The following is a 12,515-nucleotide window of genomic DNA, read 5'->3' as shown; positions in this document are numbered from 1 at the left end:
CTTTCGGATTCCGAAATATTTGACCCAACGAGTATTCTATATACTCTAGCGCCGCCAAGCGGACGAGTTCCAAAATAAAATGATCTGCGACAGTATGGTTTGGCCTCCTGAACAAAATTGTAGAAGACGGCAGCTTTCTAAATCTTTCGGATTCCGAAATATTTGACCCAACGAGTATTCCATATACTCTAGCGCTGCCAAGCGGACGAGTTCAAAATAAAATGATCTGCGACAGTATGGTTTTGGCCTCCTGAACAAAATTGTAGAAGACGGCAGCTTTCTAAATCTTTCGGATTCCTGGAAATATTTGACCCAACGAGTATTCCCATATACACTAGCGCCGCCAAGCGGACGAGTTCCAAAATAAAATGATCTGCGACAGTATGGTTTTGGCCTCCTGAACAAAATTGTAGAAGACGGCAGCTTTCTAAATCTTTCGGATTCCGAAATATTTGACCCAACGAGTATTCCCATATACACTAGCGCCGCCAAGCGGACGAGTTCCAAAATAAAATGATCTGCGACAGTATGGTTTTGGTCTCCTGAACAAAATTGGAGAAGACGGCAACTTTCTAAATCTCACGGATTTCGAAGTATCTTACTAATATTAGCATGAACATAGAGCTGGTGAGCACCAACCACGAAATTTGTATGAAAATCGCGACTTGCTCCGACGTTTGGAGGTCCACAGAGGTCATTTTGGTCCGATCGGAGGTCTCAACATCTCAGACAAATCTTGATGGACGGGAAAATTTGTGAGTCCCAAAATTGTTCAAATCGGTTCACTAACGGCTGAGATATAGCGATTTGAAAATAGTGTCTTTCGAGGCATGGTCGTTCGTGTAAGTAAAACCTATCACGGTCGGAGGAGTGTTAATGAACACTAAGGTGAGGCGGCTCTGTCCCAGTGTGGGGATGTAATGCCAATAAGAAGAGAAAGAAGAAGAAGACAGGATTTACTGTCGTTGTTGCAAGTAAATCCGTTAAGAGTAAGTATGAAAAAATGCTCTAGACTTTTTTACGTGCTAAAAGCACATGGTAATGAGGAGATCATCTTCCTTCCTCGCCTTGTTACTGGCTAACGTTTTGTTTTCCTAAATAGAACATTAGGTCTCCTATCCGCCTTGCTGCGTGCAAGGGGCTATCGTTTAAAAAAGGCATGATCTTCTCTGTTTGCTTTATACTGGGCAGATGCGTTTATTTAAAGAACTATTTGACACGGTTGCATCAGAATTAACTAAGATTCAGTAAATTTACAAGTTGATTTTTTGGGTAATTTCACTGATTCTGGTTAATCACGGAGATATGTGTAGTCAAGCATAGCTAAAACTAAGCTAAGCTCAAAATCTGTACTCGTCCATGATCTTCCATAGCTCTACGCGGTCTGTACTATCGTATGCCGCCTTGAAACCGATAAACATATGGTACGTTGGGACCAAGTATTCACGACATTTTTGGAGGATTTGCTGTACAGTAATGATCTGGTCCGTTGTCAAGCCACCACCGAACCACCCACAAACTTATTCACTATTGGTGACAGATGACAGAAGATGATCTGGGATATCACTTTGTAGAGGGCACTTAGGATGGCGATCGCTCGCTTGACGCTTTTCTTGTAAATGGGGCATATAACCATACCATTTCCATCCACTCCTCCAGTAGCTGTTCTGTTTACCAGATTCTTATTATATAAGGCACCAGCCGATTTTGGAGATCGAGAACTACAAATGCAACACATTTTGCTCGTCTGACATAAAAGTCTAATACTTCTTCTTTTTTCTTCGTCAGTTTGTTTTGTTGTCTCTGTCTTAATGTTGCATGTACCATGAAGCTTTGGCCATTCGGAAGATACTCCCTGGCGAACCACAACTCGCTAGCACGACACTACGCTACACCGTTAATGACGCCGAATACGCGGATGAGCAGCTAAAATACCCCAAACCTAGGTCCCAACCCCGTCCATCCTGAAATTACGCAATCAAACCTTGAGTTACCACGAGTATCTTGGTATACGTCCCTTTCCCTTTACTTACTGTTGATGATAATTATATAATTTGTAAATATCATGAAGAGTCTCGGCTCCGTTAAGTGTTATACACGCCTGAGCGTGTCAAATAAACGCAATAGATAAACAAAAAAATCAACACATAAGCAGAAGAAGATCTTCTGAATCTCTAAATTTTACTCATATTGACGATGGTAGATCTAAATTTCTATATAACAGCATCCGTACTTAAGCCATTTAGCATAAAACATGAGCATCCTTAAAAAATAACAAACTAGCTAACTACACTAGAAACTAGATGGGGTGGATAGAACAACCGTAAAAAAATTGTGAGAATCACTTAGAAGACGCTCTGGATCTTGCTGTTGGAAATCATGGTCCTCATGATTTTTTGATCGCAGTATTCTACACGTTAACCAGTTGCCATACAAATGCTTGCGCACTTGTTCATTTCTTTAACTAAGCGAATGTAATGAAACTTGCATAAACATTTAGTCACAAGATGAATCATCCCTCAAATGTACCATGCGTCTCCTTACATAATTTTTTATGTTCATATGCTGCAGAACAGTTTCCAATATTCTTAGGTACCTACCGAACAAGCAAAGTCTGGTATCATCATGATAATAAATTGAAAATATATGTTGACACCAAATTGAAATCATAATCTTTTTTCGAATTCAAATTTTCATGATTAATTACATGTTTTGATTTATTTTGCTGTAGGTTTCTAAAATGTATGATATGACAGCAAACTGATTAGACAGCAGGATGAGTTTTAGATTAGATGTCACAGTAAGACTTTTCTGCTATATATTTTGATATTTTAACCGTTCAATTGCCAATTGGATTGCGGATGAATCTAAGTGTCAGCGGCCATTTGAACAAGCAGTTTCTATCATGTGCAAGAGCCAATGGAATCTTAAAAAGGTCGCTGTCAACGGACGAAATATCTGGCAAGTAAAAAACTATCGTCACACTCAGAATGCCAGATTATATATTTTAAAATAAAAATAATTTATAGTAAACGTAAAATTGACTATAAATTGTTAATATATGCGTATAGAGCTATGCGATATATGCGTATAAATAGTGAACAGTAAATTTGAAAATGGCATGAGAAACACATGTCTTTTAAGATACCCGTGGCCGTGGAGTCAAACCCTCATATACTTAATGTAAACGAGACTAGCATCGACTTGGAAATTGATTTTGTAAAATGTTCTCCAGTTTAAGAAATCATTATTCAGTGGATCATATTTTACGCGACTTGAATCCTAAATCAAGGGGGTTACCTTCAAACTCGGCGCACATAAGTGGTCTGAATTACCATTTTATAAATCTTCCCGGCCAGAGATACTTTATTCGGTCTCGTTTGCCAGCTACCTACCTCTGGCAAAGCCGCTGGAGCAGCACCAGCAGCGGCAGCTACGAACACTGGACGAAACCTTCCGTTTAGCCTTTGCTTTCTTTAGCGACGGAAACAAATGTTGGTAAAAGAAAACATTAGCATAATTCGCGGTGAACGGATATTTTTGTTGCTTTATTTATCCATGACTCGCGTATCCTCTGGTGTCTTCTTTCAACGGCACTTATAGGAAAGGCAAGATAGGTGGGGTTGCACATAAATGGAGGTGGTTGGGTAATCCAATAATCCGGAATCATAAATCTATGTTATTTCTCCAGACTAATCCATCAGCAATGACGGGGCCTTGTCTTGGACATTGGATTAGACCGAACAGAACCATTATTGGAATCATGGTCAATGTTTTATTATCGCGATCAATCACTAGTGGATTTCAATTAGGAATATTATGAAACATTGGTTGGCATCGAAGCTCTAAGCTAATAACAGTGCAAGAGCATATATGAAATTAAAAACAGGAGCATTTATTCAAGTATAATGAGATTTACTATGATAATCTGTGCTAAAAATATGAACACTGTTGAAGCATTTGAGCACAGTATTTGTCACATTTCTAGTGTTATCCCTCGACTAGAACTTATCCCCCTTTACAGAACTCTGGAACTACACATGGCTTGTATATGTTGTGAGTAGTATCAACTATGCAGCGGAGAAAGCAGCATGGCACACTGATGGCTTTTATGGGTTGCCTGGTGATGCTGCTATCTTATGCGATGAGTGGCCGTCGCCGGTTTCGTGGGGTTTGCATGCGGGATCGCTTCGTAGAGCTGCTCCATATTTACAGTCTCGGAATGGTTATTACCATCCATTTCGTTGTCCCAAGCTTTTCCGAAGAAGGCAGCAATTTTTACCCTGGTCGATAAGTGGCAGTTGGCGGTTTCCAGATTTGATCAGGTGAAGTGAAATCTTGAATGAGGCAGAAACAGAATGGAAATTTGTAATGTGTTGTGATGGGAGATATGTTTCCATATAAGTGCTAATATATGGTTAGTTCTATATTTTTCTGTTTCTTCCATGTAATCGCATTCCTTACTGGGACATTTTCGACGCAGCAGCGCGTGTTACCTCAGGTCTATGGAAGACCATCTGATAGCATCGTGGAATGATGAGATATGAAATCAAGTACAGTATTAGTCCAGAATATTTCGTGTCGAATTACTCTAGTACTATCGCAAAGCAATGAAACATTGAATTCGAAACAACTTTGTGTTATTTTACAAAAATATTTTGAAAAAATATTTTAAATATTAAGTATATACAAGAACCCTCTATTTAGACTCTTTTCAGACAGTTGACCCAAAAAAGTCGAGAGAATTTCCTTTAGGATTTCTGTCCCCTTAATTCATAACATACCTATATCTATTAAAAACATTCAAAAACAAAGAATTGGCTTTGCTTTGTTTTTAATTTTGTGCATTGTTTAGCAGTGAGCACGCATGATGGCAACAAAAAACTACACAGATTGAGACGAAATTGCCTCTTTCGCGAATGTTATTGATATAGGAGCATGTTATTTATAATGGAACACATACTCTAAGAAAATGTCTTGAACACAATCGGGAATCGCACCCAGTCACCGTCGGCAATGAGCATTTAATCCAGAACTGAAATGTTTAAATCATGAATGGAAATTCTGTGAATTCACTGCACACATTTAGGGTAAGACGAAATAGTACAGAAAACAAGTAATAAAGCTTTTTTGAAAAGTCGTGAAAAAATGGATTTTAACAAGTACCTGGGCAACACGCCCCCCACCTTAACCAAAGACGTTTCATAGCCCTTCTTTAGTATTTTATCAATCATATAAAAAAAGGTTACAAATTCTTATGTGCTTGACATTAAAAAAGCAACAGAAGTCAATTTAGATAAGCTTTAATTACATTTCAATAGTTTCCATATAATTTGGAAACAACTGCTGCAAGCTCGCCGCACTTGTGTACAGTTGGTAAGGGCATATCGTTCTGCTTACACTGAGGCGTTTTTGATAAGCATATGCGGTATTTCGAAAAATTTCGTTTGAGGTGGTTCGAAACGAAATTCCGCGGAATTTCGCAGTATTTTAGCATGGCGAAATCTGATTTATTGATTTCGTAAAATTACAAAAATTTCGCTAAAAAAAATTAGCTTTTAACGAAACTTAACGGAATTCCGCGGAATTTCGAAACAAATTTTTCATACGGTCGTGCATTATCAAAAATTTTGGCTGTGCCGCTGAACAAAATCATAAAGCTGTTTTCAAACCTTTTTTTATGTCTTTATTTGAGAGGTTTTCAGCCCTTGGCTGGCTCACCTCTTATTTTTCAAAACTTAATGTTATACAAAATTTTTCTATTAACGCTTACTACATAATCCCATTCCGAGTAGACAAATCAACGTAATATTTAAGACGTCAGGCTCAGAGTGTAAATGTAATCAGATATGAATCAGATCAGTACAACTTTGAGGGTCGTTAAATAATTACGTAAGCAGATAATGGGGGGCGGGGGGGGTCTGTCATTTTCTTACTCTTCATATAAACAAAAAATAATTTGTATGGGAAGAATCTTACAAGGGGGGAGGGCAAAGCTTTGGTGTGAATTCGTAGGTGAAGTATTTTTAGAGCGCCTCTTTCTTATTAAATGCCAACTTTTTCATCTCTTAGGCCTCAAATCAGGTTTAGACGCATGACTAATCACCGCTTAAGAGTTAAGAAGGCCCTAAGGTAAGCTGACCAGATCATTTCGGTGAAAAAACGGGACAAACGCACTAGTAAAACGGGACATATAAAATGCCTTGTGACAAAATTCAAGAGCTGTGGAAATTTCAAAACTTTATGGGCATAATTTTTATTTCCCATGTAAGCAGTTAGACAAAAAATCTCAACAAGGAAAGAACACTAGTGAAATGAAATTTAAATTATTTCCATGAATATGGTTGGAATAAATGTTAAATCTAATCAATTCATAGTCCTTTTTGATCAAAATTGATTTATATGACGCTAAAAGTAGCCTCTCACCTCGGGAATCTTGCCCATTGCTTTGTTCCATGTGCTTCCAAAAAGACGGAACTCGTGCAATGTTAGCATTAGCATTAGCATTAGCATTGAGCATTTCGCACAAATTCGTAGGTGGTACAAGCCAAGACTATTGTATGAGAGTAGCAACACTTTCATCCGGTACCACAGATATTGATTTGGGACTAATCGCTATCTCTTAGATGGAAGCAATTCACTCTCCAATAGTCGAGATCTGTCCTGGCCACGTCCTTGCGAATGCTGAGGAAGGGAAAGGATGGTTAATTTGGACATCTACTTGAGAAAGATGCAGATAACTCTACGACCTCTCATAGGTGCCACGGGAGGTTTTTGGATTGTTAGTGTTGAAGGCTTAACAGTAGGAATCGTTCTGGTAGAACGTGTAACACAGAAAGAACTAAGATAGAAATACAAAGTAGGAAAGGGACGAGCCTGGAATTGAACCCACGACCTCCTGCTTATTAGGCAGAAGCGGTAGCCACTAGACCACCGAGCTCGTCAAAGACGGAACTCGTGCAATTTTATCACGAAAAGTAAAACAAATCCTGGCTAATTTATAGGCTGGTTTACAGCTCGGACTCTCGGAGATTTCCACCGGATTGTATTTTGAATCGGGCCGAAATTCTAATCCTACAATGGAATTCCATAAATCTCGAAAGCGAAATTTGCAGACAAGCTCCTGATCTGTAAACTAGTCTTAAAGTACGGGAGGACCGAAGTCCGAACAAATTTTCCCTCGGTTTAAAACTGCCTTAAACTCGATTTTGTTCGGATGATTTATAAATTATTCTTTAATGTCGTCGCGCATCGTTTTTATTACAGTGGATGATTTCAAAATATTTAGAACTAGCAGACCCGACGAGCTTCGTTTCGCCTAAAATCGATTTATTCTCTGATTAATTCTCGAGTTATGAAGAGATTTATGTTTCATTTGCATGGAACCCTTCTTTCAAAAGGGAGAGGGGTCTCGAACCATCTTAAGAACCTTCCCGGCCCCAAAAACCTATGCATACAAATTTTCAAGCCGATCGGTTTAGTAGTTGCGGAGTCTATATTATTATTATATTATTATTATTATAGAGTTTTGGCACTTCCTCAGCAAGCGTGCTGGGAATTTTCACCTACCCCGGGCAATCTGAATGCCAAAGTGGATTAGGCTCTGTGGATCTCATTCGCCGGTTGACTTAAAATCCTATAATAAACGTTTGCACCGGATGTATTAGTTATGGTGGTTCAGGAATCTTCTTACGATGCTGCAAGTTCCAAGAACCACTGTCTTTTGGATGCTATGGAGGTTATGAGATAGTTCCAGCTCTCCTAAGGATCTCAGAAGAGATTTCGGGACGATTCCGGTTGCTGAGATAACAACCGGAATTATACGCACGTCCTCCAGGTGCCACATCTGCTTCAACTCCTCCGCCAAGTCGTGGTACTTCGTTATCTTGTTGGAGAATATTGTTTGGACATTATGGTCTAGCGGTACAGCAATGTCGATGAGGGTTACCCGCTTCATCCTTTTGTCGTAGACCACAATATCGGGCCGATTGGCACGAATGAGGACATCCGTTATGATCTCGCGATCCCAGTACAGCTTCACGAAACTATTTTCCAGAACCGGGACAGGCACATATTTGTAGTAGGCGACAAACTGGTTAACCAAGTTGTGCTTTAAAGCAAGCTGTTGGTGCACAATCTTGGCTACTTCGTTATGACGACCGAGATAGGCTGAATCAGCTAAGGCTGAACACCCGGACACGATATGTTCGATCGTCTCTCCTACTGAATTGCACTTCCTGCAGCGGTCCTCCACGTTTTCGTGCAATATATAGTGCCGATAGTTCTTCGTCGCAATTACCCGGTCCTGGATGGCTACCATGAATCCTTCTGTTTCCGAGAAGAGTTCACCCCGCACCAGCCACGTATTCGACGCCGCTTTGTCGATATATTCCAGCTCCAGTTGATGGGGGTGCGTCCCATGTAACTCCTTCTGCTTCCACGATGCGATCATCTCGTCGACAGATTTGATGTCGCAATTCAGCTGATAGTCCTCCTGCGCCAGATGCAGGGCACTGAATCCGTGGTCAGCTTCACACACAGCGCGATAGATTTCGTGGCGGTTCTGGCTTTCCACGAAGTATCTTCGCAACTGCTGGATCTGGGAAACACATAGTGTTTGTATATCGGTGACACCTCTTCCTCCTACTGTACGTGGCAGGGTGACTCTCTCAATGGACGATTTAGGATGGCGCATGCGATGCTTAGTGAACGCCACTCGTACTGCTCGTTCTAACGCCTCCAAGTCAGTCTTGGTCCACTTCACCACCCTGAAACTGTATGTCAACAAGGGCACAGCAAACGTGTTTATCGCCTTCACCTTGTTGCCGGCCGACAAGAGGCTCTTCAAAATACCGTTGACACGATGCAAGAACTTTTCCTGCAGCTCTTTCTTGATCGTTGTATGGCGAATTCCTTTCAGTTGCAGGAAACCTAGGAACTTGTACGTTTCGCCTTCAACCATGTTTCGAATCTCCTCCTGTTCGTTGACGCGGAAACTGTCGGCATCCACCAGGTGACCCCGGTGTAGATGTATGGATCGACATTTATCGATACCAAACTCCATCCGGATGTCGTTGCTGAATACCGTTACAAGCCGCAGAAATTGGTGCAGCTTCTCCACAGATTCCGCAAACAGCTTCAAGTCGTCCATAAAGAAGGTGTGGGTAATGTTTGTACTCCTTTCCCCACCCTTCAAATGATAGCCATAGTTGTGTTGGTTGAGTGCTCTGCTAAGAGGGTTCATGGCAAGGCAAAACCATAGAGGACTAAAGGTATCGCCTTGGAATATGCCCCTCCTGATGCTGAGAGTCCTGGACCGTAACACCTTTTCTCCGTCGGTAATGTGTAGGGATGTGCTCCACATCCCCATAGCGTGCTGCATTAGCCTGATGACGTTACCGTCTATCTTATACAACTGCAGTACCTTAAGAAGGTACGAGTGAGGTACTGAGTCGTATGCCTTTTTATAGTCGATATACGCCATGCTCAGGTTTCTTTGCTTGTGGGTGGCCTGCCCAACAACGACTGCATCAATGATGACCTGATCCTTGCAGCCTCGTGTGTTACGTCGACAACCGTTTTGTTCCTCGGTCATCAGGTTGTTGACGTCGCAATGGTTCTGCACCCTCCTCGCTATTACCGATGACAGCACTTTGTACAGACTCGAAAGGCACGTTATTGGTCTGTACTTGGCTGGGTTCAAAGTGTTCCGATCCTTCGGCAGAAGATAAGTGACACCCCTAGTGATGAATTCCGGTAGCTGCCCGGGGTTATCTAGTACCGTGTTGAAGCATTCCGCCATCCGCCCGTGGACTGTTGTGAGTTTTTATACCAGAAATTATGCACAAAATCGGGTCCTGGTGCAGCCCAATTCCTGGTATACCGAGTAGCTTCACGTATGTCTTGGGCGGTCACGTTGATAGCGGTCATGTCTCCAATTCCACCACAATATTGCTCTTCTTCTGCCATCCACACCCCATCGCCGTTGTGTATGACGGGGTTCTCCCATAGATTGGACCAAAACTGCGTGACTTCTCCAATCTCCGGAAGGCCCTCGCCAAAGCCGGCTTTGTCGTTTCGGATGTGGTTGTAGAACTCCCTTTCGTTGATGTTGAACATTCGATTTTGCTCCTTCCTCTTCGAACATTCTCCATAACGTCGCAGTCGTTTAGCAAGAGCACTCAACCGCTGTACATGGGTGTCGAGGATCTCAGTTATGTTCGCCTCGGTGAGATCACGGAGTTCTGTGGGTTTCACAATTTCAGCAACATTCCGAACTAGCCTGGTTGATCGATTCCCCTGCTTGTACTGTGTTAATCGACCAACCTTTGACCGCAGTGTGGCGATGCGGGTCTCCAGACGTCGCATCCACGCGGGTTTTCGTGCTTTGGGGCGTGCGCGTCCATCACTCTCACCTTGTGGGCGCGTTCGCAATCCCAACGTTCTTACAACAGCCACTGCAGCCGAATACACGATAAATTGCAGCTCCTCAAGGTTCTCCACGGTTTCCAAGTACTGTGGCAAAATATCCTGGTTAAGGATGCTTACTGTACTCGTCAACCGATAGGAGTACTGCAACTTGGGTATCCGGTGTCGGGACATGGGGTCTGTCCCACGGAACTGTGTAACTGCTGTGCCCATATGATTAGCTAGTTCGTCCTTCAATTGCTGTCGTTGCAATTCCACTGTTGGTCCTGGAGCAGCGGGTGCAATCGAATCGCGACGGTTACTTGCGATTGATGCATCCAACCCAACAGAACTCCTTCTCGACGTATCGCTCGATCTTGCCTCCACCTCCTCTCCTAATTCCCTCTGCACTTCCCGCTTGATGTACTCTACGTCTTCTGGAGTCAGCATATTATGTGACATAATAGCTCTCTGGCGTGTGTACAACTTGTTCTGGTCAAGTTGGGGTGCAAACCGAGGAACCTCTCATTGAACATCTCCAGCATCGCCGGTCTGCCGGACATATCCGTCTCCATCCTGGTGCAAACGTAGTAGCAACGGATCACGTACTGATTCATCTCCCTTGTCCACATGATCCGTTGCCGTCGGCGGCCCGCTAACGTGAGTGATTGACGTCGATCAACCACAGCAACATCAGCAGGTGCAGCATTGCCTTGGTGATTTCTTCTGCTGCCGTTTCTGTTTTGCCTTGTCGGCACGGGCTGAGCCCGCGCTGTTGCACCTCTCCTTCCTCTAGCTGCTGGCCGCTCGCTCTGTCCCCGTTCCAGGACCAGCTCCAGTAGGGGCTCCCTCCTCAGGGCAATCGCATGGGTGGTATTGTTCTTGAGCGTAACTCCATATTTGGGTGTGCTTTCATTCCCGGAAGCTACGGGTTCTGTAAAGTTATTTAATTCTTTACAGTGCTAAATAGCTAGGTTCAAGCGCCAGTGCTCGCCCGAGGGTGGTTTTTCATTGGTGCTTAGAAATTGGGCCTTCAGCTCCCACCTACTCGAAATGGTGGTTTTTCATGGACGCCCAGGGTATTTCACCTGAGCTCCCACCTATACCACCTATACCACCTATATTATTATTATTATTATTATTACTTATTATTATTATTTCGGAGTCTATATTATTATTATATTTATTATTATTATATATATTATTATATTACCTTATAAGGTCCAAACAGACAGAAATTCATTTTTATGTATATAGATTATTCAGAAAGACTTTGAATGATTCTTAATGTTTTGAAAAAAATCAATCGATTTAAAAATATGTAGAAAAGCAGATTTGAAAAAATAGAATTTACCTCAAAAGAAAAAAAAATCGAAATTGAACTTAATCAGGAAATTGGAATGTCTGTTCCTGCGCTTTATTTTATTGACGTTGAGGCGTGACTTAATTTTCAGGATATATGTACTTGCCTACCAAGCTACCGATTCCATTCAATCCACTGATAAAATTGGCCAAATTTTAAAGCCTTCGAATTAAGCAGAAAAACGTCATTGAAATGAAACTGTACGAAAAAATCTCCCGTTGTCACCTGTTGTCATTAACTGTTAAAAACTTTAAGCAATAAAATCGATGCAAAACGCATAACGGCATAAATAGCGTTCTTTTAAAAGCAACAGTAATAATATAACATTCCACCCTTTTTTGATGGGTTTTGTCCACTTTCTTTGTATTTGGTTTAAGATTCCTGCCTAAAATATTGAATTTGTTTGAATAATATTTTCGAGCTCTTTGAAAGATTCAGTTATAAACTTATACCCATCAATATCACGAAAATAAAGTTAAAAAAAATCCGAAGATTGTCTGAAGCAGAATGAAGAATCCCAAGAATCAATGAACAAACGGATTTCGAGACGAGCCAGCCTCGAGCTGAAAGTCTCGGTAAAAAAGAATTTTAAAAAAGAACAAACGGGACAAATTGAGGATTTTTCAGATTACGACGGGACAACACAATAAGGTCTAAAAAACGGGACTGTCCCGTTAAATAAGGTACGTATGGTTTGCCTACCCTAAGGAAAACATTAATATTAAACGTAGCGCATTGATTTTGT

Source organism: Armigeres subalbatus, chromosome 1 (assembly GCF_024139115.2).
Source record: "Armigeres subalbatus isolate Guangzhou_Male chromosome 1, GZ_Asu_2, whole genome shotgun sequence".
Classification (NCBI taxonomy): Eukaryota; Metazoa; Arthropoda; class Insecta; order Diptera; family Culicidae; genus Armigeres; species Armigeres subalbatus.
Note: the sequence above shows the minus strand (reverse complement) of the source record.